Genomic DNA, 14,853 nt, shown 5'->3' on the forward strand with positions numbered 1-14,853 from the left:
GATTCTAGTAATCACATTAAATTGTCTTTATGTCTTTGTCTCCAACGATCTCTTTTTCTTCCCTATAAATATTGTCTTTCAAAACATGTTTTAGACACATCGATAATTATCTCTTCTTTCTTCCTTTTCATTTTCTTTCTTTGTTCGTGGGTTCTTGTTTTTGCCCTTGCCAATTTTGTAGCCTCAACACATTTGAGAGATTCTTGTTGTTTCCTAGGGAACTTGTGTGGGATATCACAGATAAGTCCTTTAGGGCAATGCTCAGATATGCTTCAGGAAGACATTGTTCATGAACTTCAACATTGTTCTAATAATCTAAAGGACTTATTATGGTTGAAGACATGAACATTGATATGGTCACCCAGGTGCAGACTCCTCTAGTGCCTAATGCTACATATGCCAAGCCACTCTCGTACACGTCCAAGATCGAGATTTTTGCCATCCAACATTTCCATCGTTGGCAGGAACGTGTTGACACACACTGCTTGACATGCATGGGATAGCCTTTTCCCGCCTTCGCCCTTACCACCAAGAAGCCAAACTCTATAGAGCCTGCCAAAAAAGCTTGAATAATGGAATCTAGCAAATAAGGTATGTTGTCACACCTTACTGAGTTGTTCGATGTCTACTATTCTTATAAGGAAGCATAGGAGATATTGGACTCTCTTGTTCTGAAATACATTATTGACAACATGATTAGAAAATGATTCATCATCGACAACTATTATCATTGGACAATGATCGAGGATAAGGACATCAAGGTGCAAATCAGTGAGTACCACAAGCTGCTGGAAGACCCAAAGACAGAAAACACAACCCTACCTAATGAATTCATTTCTGAGCTTTTGATCAAGAAACTTCCTAAATCCTGGACTAATTACAAATAACATCTAAAGCACAAGCACAAACAAATGTCCCTATCAAACCTTATCACTCACATCATCATTGAGGATACCAACAGAAAGGAATATGCTACTGCAAGAGCCAATGCTTTGTTCGTTAAGGCAAATATGGTGCAAGGCAAACCCGCTCAGAGAAGGTATGGTCACAAAACAGATCATAATAAGAATAAAAATAAAAATATTTTCCATGTGCTCCTAAGCCTAGGGCTAATCTGGTTTAAGGAGATGACATAATTGTTGTGGTCATTTCTTAGGTCAATGTTGTGACCAATATGAGCAAATGAGTGGTAGACTCTAGGGTTACCAGACACATTTATGGTGATAGAAATGTGTTTACCTCCTACACTTTTGTTGGGGATGGAGAATAACAAGTTTATCCTGGTGATTCCAAGACTACTCCAATTCTAGGTAAAGGAAAGGTTCTTCTCAAGCTCACATTTGGTAAGACACTGGCTTTGAGTGATGTGTTACATGTTCCCACCATTAAAGCTAATTCGGTCTCTGTAGCACTGTTGAGGAAGGTTGGGGAGAAAATGTCATTTGAATGGAACAAAATAGTTATGACTAAGAACAATGTGTTTGTTGGAAAGGAATATTGTGATTAGGGACTCTTTGTACTGAATGTTTCTGAAGTGATTAATGGAAATGCATATACTTTTGCTTATATGATTGATTCTTATAATATGTGGCATGCTAGATTAGGACATACGAATTTCGCTTATGTTTTTAAATTACAACGACTAGGCTTAATCAACATGCATGATAATCAAACTAAAAAAATGTTATGTATGTGATCAATCAAAATTAACTAAAGCTCTTTGTCCTTCTATTCTATGTGAATGAATTGCTTGGCTTAATTCATTCTGATCTTGCTGATTTAAAACAAACTATGTCTAAAGAAGTAAGAGTTATTTTGTAACCTTTATAGACCACTTCTCTTGATATACTAAAGTTTATTTCTTTATACATAAAGATGAAGTGTTTAACATGTATTTATCTTATAAAGCTGAAGTTGAAAATCAATTAAATAAAAAAATAAAAAGAATTAGATTTGATAGGGGGTAGTGAGTACACGTTGTTTAATGACTTTTGTGAAAAGAAAGGTATAATCCATGAGGTAACCCCACCATATTCACTTGAGTCAAACGAAGTAGATGAAAGGAAAATTATAACCCTTAAGGAGATGATGAATGCTTTGCTTATAAGTTCCTTTGCACCTTATAACCTCTAGGGAGAAGCCCTTTAAACAACTTGTTTTTTTGCAAAATAGGATCCCATATAGGAAAACAAGAAAAACACCTTATGAGTTATGGAAAGGTTACAAATCAAACCTAAAATGTTTGAGAGTGTAAGGTGTTTAGCCAAAGTATGGTTGCCTGATACTAAGAAAAGGAAAATAGAACCTAAAACTTCTGATGGTATATTTCTTAGTTATGCAGAACATAGTCCTATAGGTTTCTTTTCCTTAATAATAATGTGCTTGATTGTAAAACCATCATAGAAACTAAGAATGTTGATTTCTTTGAGGACATATTCCCTTTAAGGTCTAATGCTAGTTCTAGTACCAATACTAGTCATGAGCAACCTATTGAAACATGTAGTGAACCTATGTGTGAGGATTTGAGAAGGTGTAAAAGACAAAGGGTAGAGAAATATTTTGGAGAAGATTTTTATACATATCTTGTTGAGGATGACCCTTTGAGCTTTTCTGAAGCAATTAGTTCTTCATATGCTAACCTTTGGGAACAAGTCATTAAGATTGAAATTGACTCTATCAAGAAGAACAATATATGGACTTTAGTAGGCTTACCCAGAGGAGCAAGGCCAACTAGATGTAAGTGGATCTTTAAGAGGAAGTATAACCCTGATGGATCAATAGACAAGTATAAGGCTAGATTGGTAGCCAAAGGTTTTTTCAAAAACCAGACATAGATTACTTTGATACCTTTGTGCCTGCTATCAGGATTTTCTCTATTCGAGTTTTGATAGCTTTAGCTGCCACCGATATGCTAGTGATTCATCAGATGGATGTGAAGACAACTTTCCTAAATGATGATTTCAACCTGAAGGGTGTCAAGTTCCCGGTCAAGAAAAAAAAGTGCGTAAACTTTTAAAGTTCCTATATGGTTTAAAACAGGAACCAAAACAATGGCATGAAAAGTTTAATGAGACTATGCTTAGTTATGGTTTTTCCTCTAGTGATGTTGATAAATGTGTGTACACAAAGTTTGTGAATGGTGATTGTGTCATTATATGCTTGTATGTGAATGACATGCTTATCTTTGGTACATGCATTGATATAGTTTTAAGAACTAAATCTTTCTTAGCATCTAAGTTTGATATGAAAGATATAAGTGAAGCAAGTGTAACTTTGGGAATTAAAATCATAAGGAAGAGAGCTAGCATAATACTATCCCAAGGCCATTATGTTGAGAACTTCTTAGGAAGTTTGGCTATTATGACTCTAGGTCAGTGAGTACCATTTATGATGTTAATTCTCAATTAAATAAAAATAGAGGAGAATCAATTGATCAAACTCTATATGCCCAATTCATGGGGAGATTATTGCATTTAATGACTTTTTGTGGACCTAAGATTGCATATATAGTAGGTAGATTGAGTAGATACACTTGTAGTTGTGACACCCTCTACCCCTCACATATATACTAATAAGGAATAAAAAAAATTAAACTTAATTCAAGTTTTTAAAACATATTTAAATACAAGCCTTTCAAGAGGGTAGCAGGCTCACATTCACCTTTCTAACATTATCATAAAACTTTTCTAAATAAATAATAAATTCACTTCGACTCAAACAAGGCCGTCTATAAAATCTTATACCCCAATGCCACATCCTATCAGAGCGTTCTGTCCCGACGTCCTTCAGCACATGGTTCCTTAAATCAATTCACCTAGTCATCTGCTCCCCTGAACACAAAGTTCAAGATCATCACAGGATCCAAACACAAACAACACATGGGAGTGAGTTATTACATTCCTAACTAATAGAGAAACAAAACAACTAGATATACATATCATATAAACCAAATAAAACTTAGTTACACGAAATTCATGTAATTCCACCACTTTGTCATTCAAAGTTCACTTTTCAATCATCAATCACATTACACAAGAATCACACGCTCTGATCAAGACATAATAACACATCAATTTCATAATAAACAATTAGCAAGCGCATGAGACAGTTATGCTAAGACTCAAGCCTATATGCAATGTGGTACCATGTCAGTGAAAAACCACCCTGGGGCGCTTAGGAGTACATAACAAGACACACCACACAATGGGTTTGTCAGGTCACTCTCACTAAGTAAGATCATAGGGAGACCAGTCACGGTCACGATGTTTTGCAAGAATACTCCAACCATATGGGATCAACATAGGCTTAAAGGAGTACTCAAACCCGATGACCCCAAAGGCCTACACTCCGAAGAGTCCGTCAGGGCCTCTCCCTCCTGATTCAGGTCCAACCCCTAAAATAATTTTGCATGCAGACACTGCTCATGAATTATACAATACCCACGACCTCACGCTCGTGTTTTAAACACGTTCAACACAATTGCACTACGATTTAACACTGGTTCCTAAATAGGAAACCTACACTTTCTCTTTAACACTGGTTCCTAATTAGGAACCTACACTTTCTCTTTAACACTGCGCATCAACGCTTTTCTCAAGATAACACTGGTCGGGTTATTGTACAATTCATAGTTTACAACACAAGTAATGTCACATCAAGTGTTAACTACACACTTATCCACAACCAAAACTCATTCACAATTTCACATCTCATAATGTCACAATCCACCATCACATGTTTACACGTATCTCAAAAATTAACACATGTTCAACTTTACACTTATACTCAATCTCAATAACAATATTATAATCTCAAAGCAACATGTTATTTCACAATTTATCATATATTCCATTTATAAACACTGCTAGTGAATTACACAATACCACGACCTCACACTCATGTTTCAACACATTTAACACATTGCGCTACAATTTAACACTGGTTCCTAAATAGGAGACCTACACATTCTCTTTAACACTACGCATAAACAATTTTCTCAATATCAACACTGGTCGGGTTATTGTATAATTCACAGCTCATAACTCAATACACACATCTCAATACACATGTATCTCAAATATAAACATAGTATTCTCGAACTCCAACATTTGAATAATTTTTGGAATCACACAATAACAACACTACAACATTATTTACATAAAATATTAATATAAATAAATATATAACTAAATCTATATATATAAATCCAGCAACGTATATCATATTTGATCATGAATTTAAAGAAAGTTTTCAATGTACCAATTTTAAATAATTATATAAACACTTTCTCATATATATAAGTATACACGAATTCATATATATATTATCTAAGAATACAACACATAGTCTATTAGAATTCTTTTCTCAATTTCAAATATAATATCAATTTTGAACTATAAAAAAAACTAAACAACATGAAAAGGGGAAAATACAAACTCAATATCTCCTTACTTAATTTCATCAATTCATGCTACGGTTCACACTCAATACAAGAGCACATTAATTTCACAAAAATTTCTCATTGGGACATCAAATGATTCGTCAAACATATATAATTTATATATAACTCATAGTTATAATTATAAGGATAAAGTAAAAATTGTAGAAACACCCCAAAATTCATTCCAATTGATACTCTAAGGATCTCTGCACATGTTCTCACTAATCCCCAATCGTGAATAACTCATCCCTTACCTCTGAGCGGACTCACGTGTCTTCAGCCAGCGATAGCAGCATCTCTAGCGGTTCCTTGAGATTCCTTCAGTTATTCCTCCGACTGCTTCGATAGAATTCCCAAACGTCAGAGAGACGAAGAAGAGATTGAAACCTCCACTTGTACTGTCTTCATGCGATTCATTTTTCTCCCTCCACGAATATTATCTCGCAAATCCCAACGGTGGAAGTGTTTGCAATTAAATTTCGAACAACATATCCAAATTTCATGAAAATCCAGCGGCTAACGAAACCAGGATCGTAGTTTTACCGAGACAATTTTGGGTTTCTGCGGGAAATTAAAATGCTACAATGCGAAGGGTTTTCCTCTAATCTCAGATATGATTTTGAAATTCCCAACGGTAAAAATGTTCGGAATTGGGTTGCGAACGTGATACTCAAATTTCACGACGATCCAACGGTGAACGGGTTCGAGATCGTCGTTTTTCTGAGATAGGTTTGGTGGGCTGCGGAAAAAAGAAAATGTTTTGAGAGGAGAAGGGGAAAAACGAAAATGAGACCAAAAGGAGGCAGCTGACTTAACATAACTATTTATACCTAGGGTACTCAGCCTATTATTTGCTCTATATTTATTTATTTATTTATTTTTACTAAAAAGCTTTTTAAATTTATTTATGAAAAAAAATGGGATGTTACAATAGTCATAATCAGGGTCATTGGGATGCAATTGAAAGACTCCTAAGATATTTGAGAGGTACCATGGATTATGATATTGAATATGATGGATTTCCTTTGTACTAGAAGGGTATAACAATGTTAATTGGATCTGTGATTTGGATGAGACAAAATCCACTAGTGGTTATATATTTACACTTGGTGGTGGTATGATTGCATGAAGCTTAGCCAAATAAACTATTATAACTAGATTAAAAATGGAGTAATAGTTTGTTGCTTTAGATATGGTTGGTAGTGAGAGACTAAGTGGTTGAAAAATTTCTTGGTTAACATTCCTTTGGGAATGAAACCAACACTATTACTGTCTATGCATTGTGATTCTCAATCAGCAATAGCTATGGATAAGAACAAAACTTACAATGAAAAAATGAACATATACAATTGAAACATGATGTGGTAAAACAATTGCTAAAGAATGAAACAATTTTCATATATTATGTGAAGTTATAAGGAAACTTGGCAGATCCTCTGACCAAACCCTTGGTGGAAATATGATATTAAAAACATCAAAGTGAATGAGACTTAAGCCAATTGAAAGCAAACAATGATGGTAACCCAACCTTTGTGATTGGAGATCCCATGAAGAAGGTTCAATGGGAAAAAACAAGTCATTTGTTAGTTCTGCTAGCACTAAAATTGATTTAATCAATTTTCAATATCAGTTCCTTCCTATGGTGTGAGAAAGTGCTAGATGTTGCATTATTGAGAGGCTAAGCTTTATAGTTAAGTTTTATGTTGTTATGAGAAAGCTTAACAACTTATAAAGCTTTTAACGATTTTCATATCCCTTATGGGTGGTGTATGATTTGCAGCATACACTTGATGAAATCACTTATATAAGTGTCAAGTGAGGCCGCATGTATAAGATCTTAGTGAGATTTCTAGAGCACTCATGAATATCAAGCATGCACATGGCCTAGTAGCGCAACACAACGACAATGGCAAGAATTGCGGGGGTGTACTTGATTGGTAAATCACTAGCACACACCAAGTGTTTTAGGTTCAATAGCTTGCTACACCTACTACATTGTGTGTCATATCTTATCAGTCTAGGCTTGATTCAATAGCTTGCTATACCAGGTTCATTGCATTATATCCCATGAGAACCCATGAACTTTTTTCTTCTATTCTTATAAAAAGTTTTCTTAAATGTTTTATTTAGCCTTTTGTAATATGTGGGGGATTGTTGTAGTTTGAAGGATATAACAAAAGTTCAAGTCTCACATTGCTTGGGATAGCTTTGCCTTAAGTGTTTATACACCACTTTGTGACATGGGCTTTCAAAGTGGCTAGCAAGAGATGGAAGTCTCACACACATGAGCTTGAGCTATATGTGCTTGTAGTAGTGCAAATCCACTCATTTCCCCCCCCCCCCCGTGTGTGTGATAATAGTTTGTGCAATCCTTTTTGAAGAATTATTTTCATTTCAAAATGCTTATAAAAAAACCATTGGTTTTAATATGTTAGCTTTTGATCAGTCACAATTAGGTAATTTGGGATTCTGATTTTTATTTTCTTAAACGTGTTTTAATCATTGATTTATTTTACCATTTATTCACAATTAATATTGATTTTATTCACTGTAATCACATTAAATTGTCTTTATGTCTCTGTCTCTAGCAGTCTTTTTTTCTTCCCAATAAATACCGTCTTTCAAATCATGTTTTAGACACAATGACAATTATTCTTGTTTCTTCCTTTTCATTTTCTTTCTTTGTTCTTGGGTTGGAGTTTTCACCCTTGCTAGTTTAGTAGCCTCAACACATCTAAGAGATTCTTATTATATCCTAAGGAACTTGCATGGAATACCATGAATAAATCCTTTAGAATAGTGATCATTATACATCAATAATCTAGTTCTCTCAATAAAATTAAGATCCACAACAAAATTCATAGGCAACATACTACAAAGGTTATCAACACACCAATTTCCATCCATAATAATAACGTTAAGACGCATATCAGTGCCACCAATATAAACAAAGGGTACCTCGAGGCATTTCGGGCCAAAAACAACCCAAATTATCAAACCAGACAAAAGATTCCCCATTGCCCAGTCTGAATTTGAAGCCAATTTTATCTCATATTTAGCATTAATGATCACCCTCCAATGATAAGAAGCTCCATTAGGACACACCACATTCAGGATAGATTGATGAGACAAGTATTTATGCTTGCATACCACAAAGTATCATCCTCTTTTGTCTCCTAACCAGATCATAGGAAGTTTCTAATTACCCTGTTCTAAAAAATGGAAGGAAAATTATTTTTAAAATAATTAATTTTTAAGAGTAATGATCGGAATGGACAGAGTCCGTACTCCATAGAAACACTGTCTTTCCAAATTCTCTCTCTCTTTCTTATTAATTTACCTTATTTATTAATAGTTGGAATTTGTATTTTTCCACATTACATATTGTCACACACACTTACCACTTATGTGGATATCAGAAACTGGAGAATGGAGACGAATGACATGTCATTATCATGGCCTAATTTTTGAATGGAGTCAATTGGTTAAAGACTCAATAGAAGATCAAATCTCACCTCTTGTGGCTATATTCATCATTAGCTCCATTGAAGTATTTAATCACAAATACAATTATTTATAACTTTTAGGATAAAATATGTTTGTGTTCTCTAGTATATATTTGGGTTTTACATTTACTTCATGATAAATTTTTTCTTTGTTGTTGCTCCTTGATATTTAAATTTTTTTATTATTGGTGCATGTACATCAACATTGTAAGGTTCGCTTGCTCCAAAACATGCTCTAAAAGTGTCATCCTTACCAGAAGAAAAGCTTGCATAATTAATTTACATAAATAAAACATCAGATAAGAACAAATCATAATAAAATTGCTTATTCAATATAAGAAAATAAAATCACAACATACCAAATTGTTGTGGTGCTTGAAATAAATGTTTGGCATCATTGTAATAATCAAAATATATTATCTTAACATGGTTGTTTTGTTGTCTTAGTGCCTCTATGGCTTAATTAAGTCGTTGATTATAGTACTTAATGAAAACATTGTAAGCTGCTAAGCACCCAAATTGATCATAATCATCTTTGTTGCCATTATTCACTATTGTCAAGACACCAAAATTACACCCAATTGAAAAGTTTCCTGGCACCACTATCTCTACAGCTCGTTCTTCTATTGATGTCTGCCAAATAAAAGGAAACAAAAACAAAATTGATTTTATAATCAATCTTGAACTACTCAATCATATTGTTAATCAAAAGTTGAAGCCAACATTTCAATACTTCAAATTGATATCACATACCATGGTGGCCTTAGTAATTTCTTCAACAATTGGGGGAACTATTTCATGAAGTTTTGCAATACTTTTATACAAGATAAGCACATTAATACCATTTTGACCAATTTCTCCTACTACAAACAATGATTTTTTTAAGTAGTTATTGCACTATGTCATAAAAGAGAATAAAAATTAAAGACATATTGAGAAAAATTCATATATATGTGTGTGTGCGTGTGAGTGTATCCAAAATGTTACTAAAGGAGGTTTGGTAAAAACCTTTATTTTTGCACAAGGAAGGTTTGAGTCTCTTAAACCAATAAAGTTGAATACTTAATGAATCATTCATTGCTAGAGCCATGAGTCTATTTTGTATGAAATAGTCCATATGAAGTGCACCTACACCGAAAAATGAAAAATTTACTCCATGCCTAATGTCTTGGCCTTTGGTGAGATCTAGATAGGTTGGCAACATTGACAACCCATATGTCTTAGCTATAATTAAAAAAACCATAGGTTAGTATTTTATTTGATCAACAATATATTGTGTGTTTTCTTCCTTCCAAAGAAATCTTATTTAAGCTACCTAATATACCTATAAAATCTATGATCAATTGTCCATTCAATAGATGTCCAGATGGATGTTTGATTACGTTAGGATTTATGTCGGCTAAGTGTAGCTGAACCCAAATTGTAGTACTAAACCGAAGATCAGGTTGTCTCCCAAGGGAATAGTGGAAGGATGAATATTCAAATTAAAACCTTTCGGATAAAGATATTTTTGTGTTTTTATATTTTAAACTACCTAAAACTAAAACTAAACAAAATAGAAAATAAAAGATATATTTTTGTAGAGAGATTAATGTGCTGAAAATTTAATAATAGAAATGAAAAGAAAAGGTAAGAAGTTACTTGTTGACGCGATAATAATTGTAGATGGAAACAATATCGTTGAGATACTAAGATTTTACTCGAAATCCCTCTATTTTCTATAATTCCTCACACTTCTACGTCGTTATATCATTCATCCCCAATTCACTAATGTGTTCTATCCCTAATCCCTTAGGTGATAGACCCTAAGTCACTTGCCTTGATTCCCAATCCCTTGGCAAACAAACACAAGCAATCATCATTATCGTTTGGGAATTAGCGAGGCTTAACCTAGATTATTCTATCCCTAAAGATAACCCAATTAAGTATCTGATTCAATTCAGGTTTCAACGAGACTCACCAAAGTGCACGTCAATTCTTGGAATCATCTATGAGGTGTGTAGGCTCACAAAACATTAAGTATAGAAGGCGAATAATGAACTTAAACAATATATTAATACGAGAAAATCAGGGTTGAATCATTTCCTCTCCTAGCTAAGAAAGAAACTAGTCACTCATGAAATACAAGAGAGAGTTTTTCAGTGAAGGGTGGTGTGTAGAGGTGAATTTTGTTGTTGTTGCCTATGTCTCTCTATTTATAAAATCATATATGTGTTTAATAGAGATAAATAATTTTCTTAATTTAAAAAATATAATCTATATAAGGAAATAATATAATCTATTTTAATTGTTGTAATTATCATCCAAGTGATTTTCTTCATTTATCTTTGAGCTATATATCCATAATTATCTCTGTTTTGAATTAATTTAGTTTCTGGACGCACTATCTGGAGCACTCCTCTGTTTGAGCTGGCTTGAGTTGCCTATACCTCGCTTGAGCGAGGCTACCTTGTAAAATTGTCCTATTTTTTTATAAAAACTCGCAAAATATATTAAAAACATCTAAAATTGCAATTTCTATCTAAAATATATTAAAAACTGAAAACATAATGAATTTGATTCAAAATAAGGCCTAAAGTATCAAATAAACATCTCAAATTGCATATGAAAATATGGTAAATTTGTCATTTATCAACACTCCAAACTTAGAACCTTGCTTGTCCTCAAGCAAGGCTGAACTAAAAACAAACTGACCAGTAAAAATTTAAAATAAAACTAGACTAAAAATAAGATCAAGGATTTACAATGATAAGTAACGCGCTTCTCTTGCATTCCCCTTTTTTACACAATGATTTATTTGATCATGTGCTTTAATCGTCTAAGTATGGTGCCCAACCAAATCATTTGCAAAGTTCAAAACATGCAACAAGAGAGGCATTACAAATCTAATCACATAACAAATTGTCCTCTCATAAAGTGTTTCTCTCTAAAGCTCATGATTTAGCTTGGGTAAGTGTTTCACTCAATTCACATCTTAGAATACCACAATTCAACTTTGAATTTCATCTCAAGTTAATCAATACATCAAAGGCATGCAAAGACACTAAGGACTTTATTGGCTTGTAACGGGGCTTGGCTAACAAGGAGTATTGGTTTTTCTATATATTTTAAAGTAACTAGGAGGAAGGAAAACATTAGTTTATTCATTTCATTTCATTCACTTTCTACCAATCCTTGGTACCCCAGATTTTAAATTTCATACATACTTTGCTTTGTCCTTAACTTTTGATTTTTTCTTTACTTCGCTTCTCTTTTGTTTTTCTTTGTTTTTCTGTTTTTCAAAATTTTCCTTTTTCAATACTTTACAAGAAAGGATGAGGATAATACTTTCAACCTTTGTTCACGTGATAACTTGCTAGTACCCTTTATTTTGCTCCCTTTGAGTGGTGCATTGCCACTCCAAACTTCAACTTTTACCAATTCCTCGACCTATGCTCTCTTATCCTTTAAGTTAAGGGTAGTAGCGGATATATAAACATATAAATTTCAAGGTAAAGGAATTAGAAAAAAATACATCAATTAAGATCAAGGTAAGGTGCAAGGGATAAACAATGTAGGGTAGGCTTTTTGGCTCTTGGATAAACATGCAAACATGGCCTTGATCATTTCAATGCATACAATTGCAATTAATGCGCAAGAGATTCAGTCAAAGTCTACTGTGAGTGAAATAAGAGTGCCTCTCAATATATATTTGTATCATTATAAGGATCACTCACTCATCGGGCTAGGTCTATAAGTTACTTTATTTGCTTTCAATTTTTCATGCCAAACTCATTACACATCTCAATCAAGCAAAATCAATGGTTTGCACTTTTAGTATTTGAGTTCAACCACACAAAATGATTTAAGCACAAAAATTTGTTTTATTTTATGGTGGGTTTGCAAGAAAATGGTGATGCTTCTTAATCACTTGTGTTTCCTTATCTTCCTAATAATAAACATATTCCTAAACTACCACACATATACTAAACAACTAAACTAATAAAGTAAAATTAACAAAAAGTAAAAGAGAGGGGTAGAGAAGGCATCACTTAGGGGTGAAGAGCCCTCAACATCTCCTCTTATCCATTATAGCCTCGCCACCTTCTTGGACGGTGAGTACATGGTCCTCCAAACTAGTTGGCCGTTAATAGGGCTGTATATGATGAACAAAACTAAAAAATGCAAGTTAGTGCTATGCTATTGAGTGACAATTTTTTTTAACTCCAAACCTAAAGCTAAAAACTATCCTAAATGAATGTAATGTAAAAAGTAAGAGTAAGAAAGCTTGGTTGCCTCCCTGTAAGCACTTCTTTAACTTCACTAGCTTGACATTTGGTGTCGCTCTAAGAATCTTTGAGCTTGATGACTACGGTGTGTTGTGGGACTTCTCCGCCAAGGTAGATCTTTAATCTTTGGCCATTAACCAACTAGTTGCAATCTTTGGATTGGTCTTCTATCTTTATAGTTCCATAAGGCTTAACGTCTTTGACAGTAAAGGGACCACTCCATCTCAAATTTAATTTTTCGGGAAACAACTTTAATCATGAGTTGTAGGGCAATACTTGTTGTCCAAGCCTGAATTCTCTGCGGAGGATCTTTTTGTCATGGTACCTCTTGATTCTTTCTTTGTAGAGCTTGGATGATTCATATGCGTTGAGGCGCATCTCTTCAAGTTCCTATGGTTGTACCTTCCTCTTCTCTTTGGATGTTGTAGAGTTAAAGTTGAGGAACTTCATGACCCAATGAACTTTTATCTATAACTGCACCAGTAGGTGACATGCTTTTCTATACACCATTTGAAACGAGGAAAGGGCAATGGGTGTTTTGAAGGTTGTTCTATATGCCCATAGGCAATCATCAAGCTTTGCAGCTCAATCCTTCCTTGAAGTAGCTACGGTTTTTTCTAGTATCCTCTTGATCTCCCTATTTGAAACTTCAGCTTGTCCATTTTTTTGTGAATGATAGGATGATGCTACTTTGTGTCAAACATCGTAGTGTTGGAGAACCTTTGAGAGTTAAACATTACAAAAGTGTTTACCTCCACCACTAATCAAGAGTCTAAGCACTCCAAACCTAGCAAAGATGTTTCTATTTAACAACTTAATCATCATTTTTGCATCATTGGTTGGACTAGCAATTGCTTCCACCCACTTTGAGACACAGTCCCCCACTACCAAGATATATTTGTTGCCACGTGAGGATGGTAAGGGACCAACGAAATCAATTCCTCAACAATCAAAGACTTTTACTGCCTGCATATTTTGTAATGGCATTTCATGTCGTCTAGATATGTTGTCAGTTTGTTGACAATTATCGTATGGTCGTGCATGGTTATGAGCATCTTTAAAGAGTGTAGGCCAATAGAATCTTGCTTGAAGGATCTTTGCAGTTGTTCTTTCTCCATTGAAGTAGCCTCCATATGGTGAGTTTTGGCAATACCAAATTATGCTAGCTTGTTCTCCCTTTGTTACACATCACCTTAACAAATTGTGAGTACTAATAGGAAAAAGAATAGGATCATCCCAAACATACCTGGTGGCTTCTCGGAATAACCTTTTTCTCTCATGGAATTTCATACCTTCCAATGGTTGTCTCGTGCCTTAAAGTTTGCCATGTCAACAAACCAAGGGTAGTCTTCGTCCATGAAGCTTATTGCCATGAGTGTCTCGTTTGGAAATTCTTCTTCGATCTCCTTTTCTTTCTTGGTGACTTCTTCATTGACCAGTCTCGATATATGATTAACTACTAGGTTGTCACACCCCTTTTTGTCTCATATCTCTAGATCGAACTCTTGTAGTAGAAGGACCCATCTAATTAATCTTGGCTTGGAATCTGCTTTGGCAAGTAGATATTTTATAGCTGAATGGTCGGTGCGCTCAATGATCTTTGATCCTAGAAGACATGATCGAAACTTTTCAAAGGCAT

General features: G+C 34.2%; 1 pseudogene; it reads right to left on the bottom strand.

Moving 5' to 3' along the window:
• Positions 1-377: 377 nt before the first annotated feature.
• Positions 378-14,587, bottom strand: LOC100817638 (GDSL esterase/lipase At5g45910-like; annotated as a pseudogene).
• Positions 14,588-14,853: the final 266 nt, after the last annotated feature.

The sequence above is a fragment of the Glycine max genome, chromosome 2 (assembly GCF_000004515.6).
Source record: "Glycine max cultivar Williams 82 chromosome 2, Glycine_max_v4.0, whole genome shotgun sequence".
NCBI lineage: Eukaryota > Viridiplantae > Streptophyta > Magnoliopsida > Fabales > Fabaceae > Glycine > Glycine max.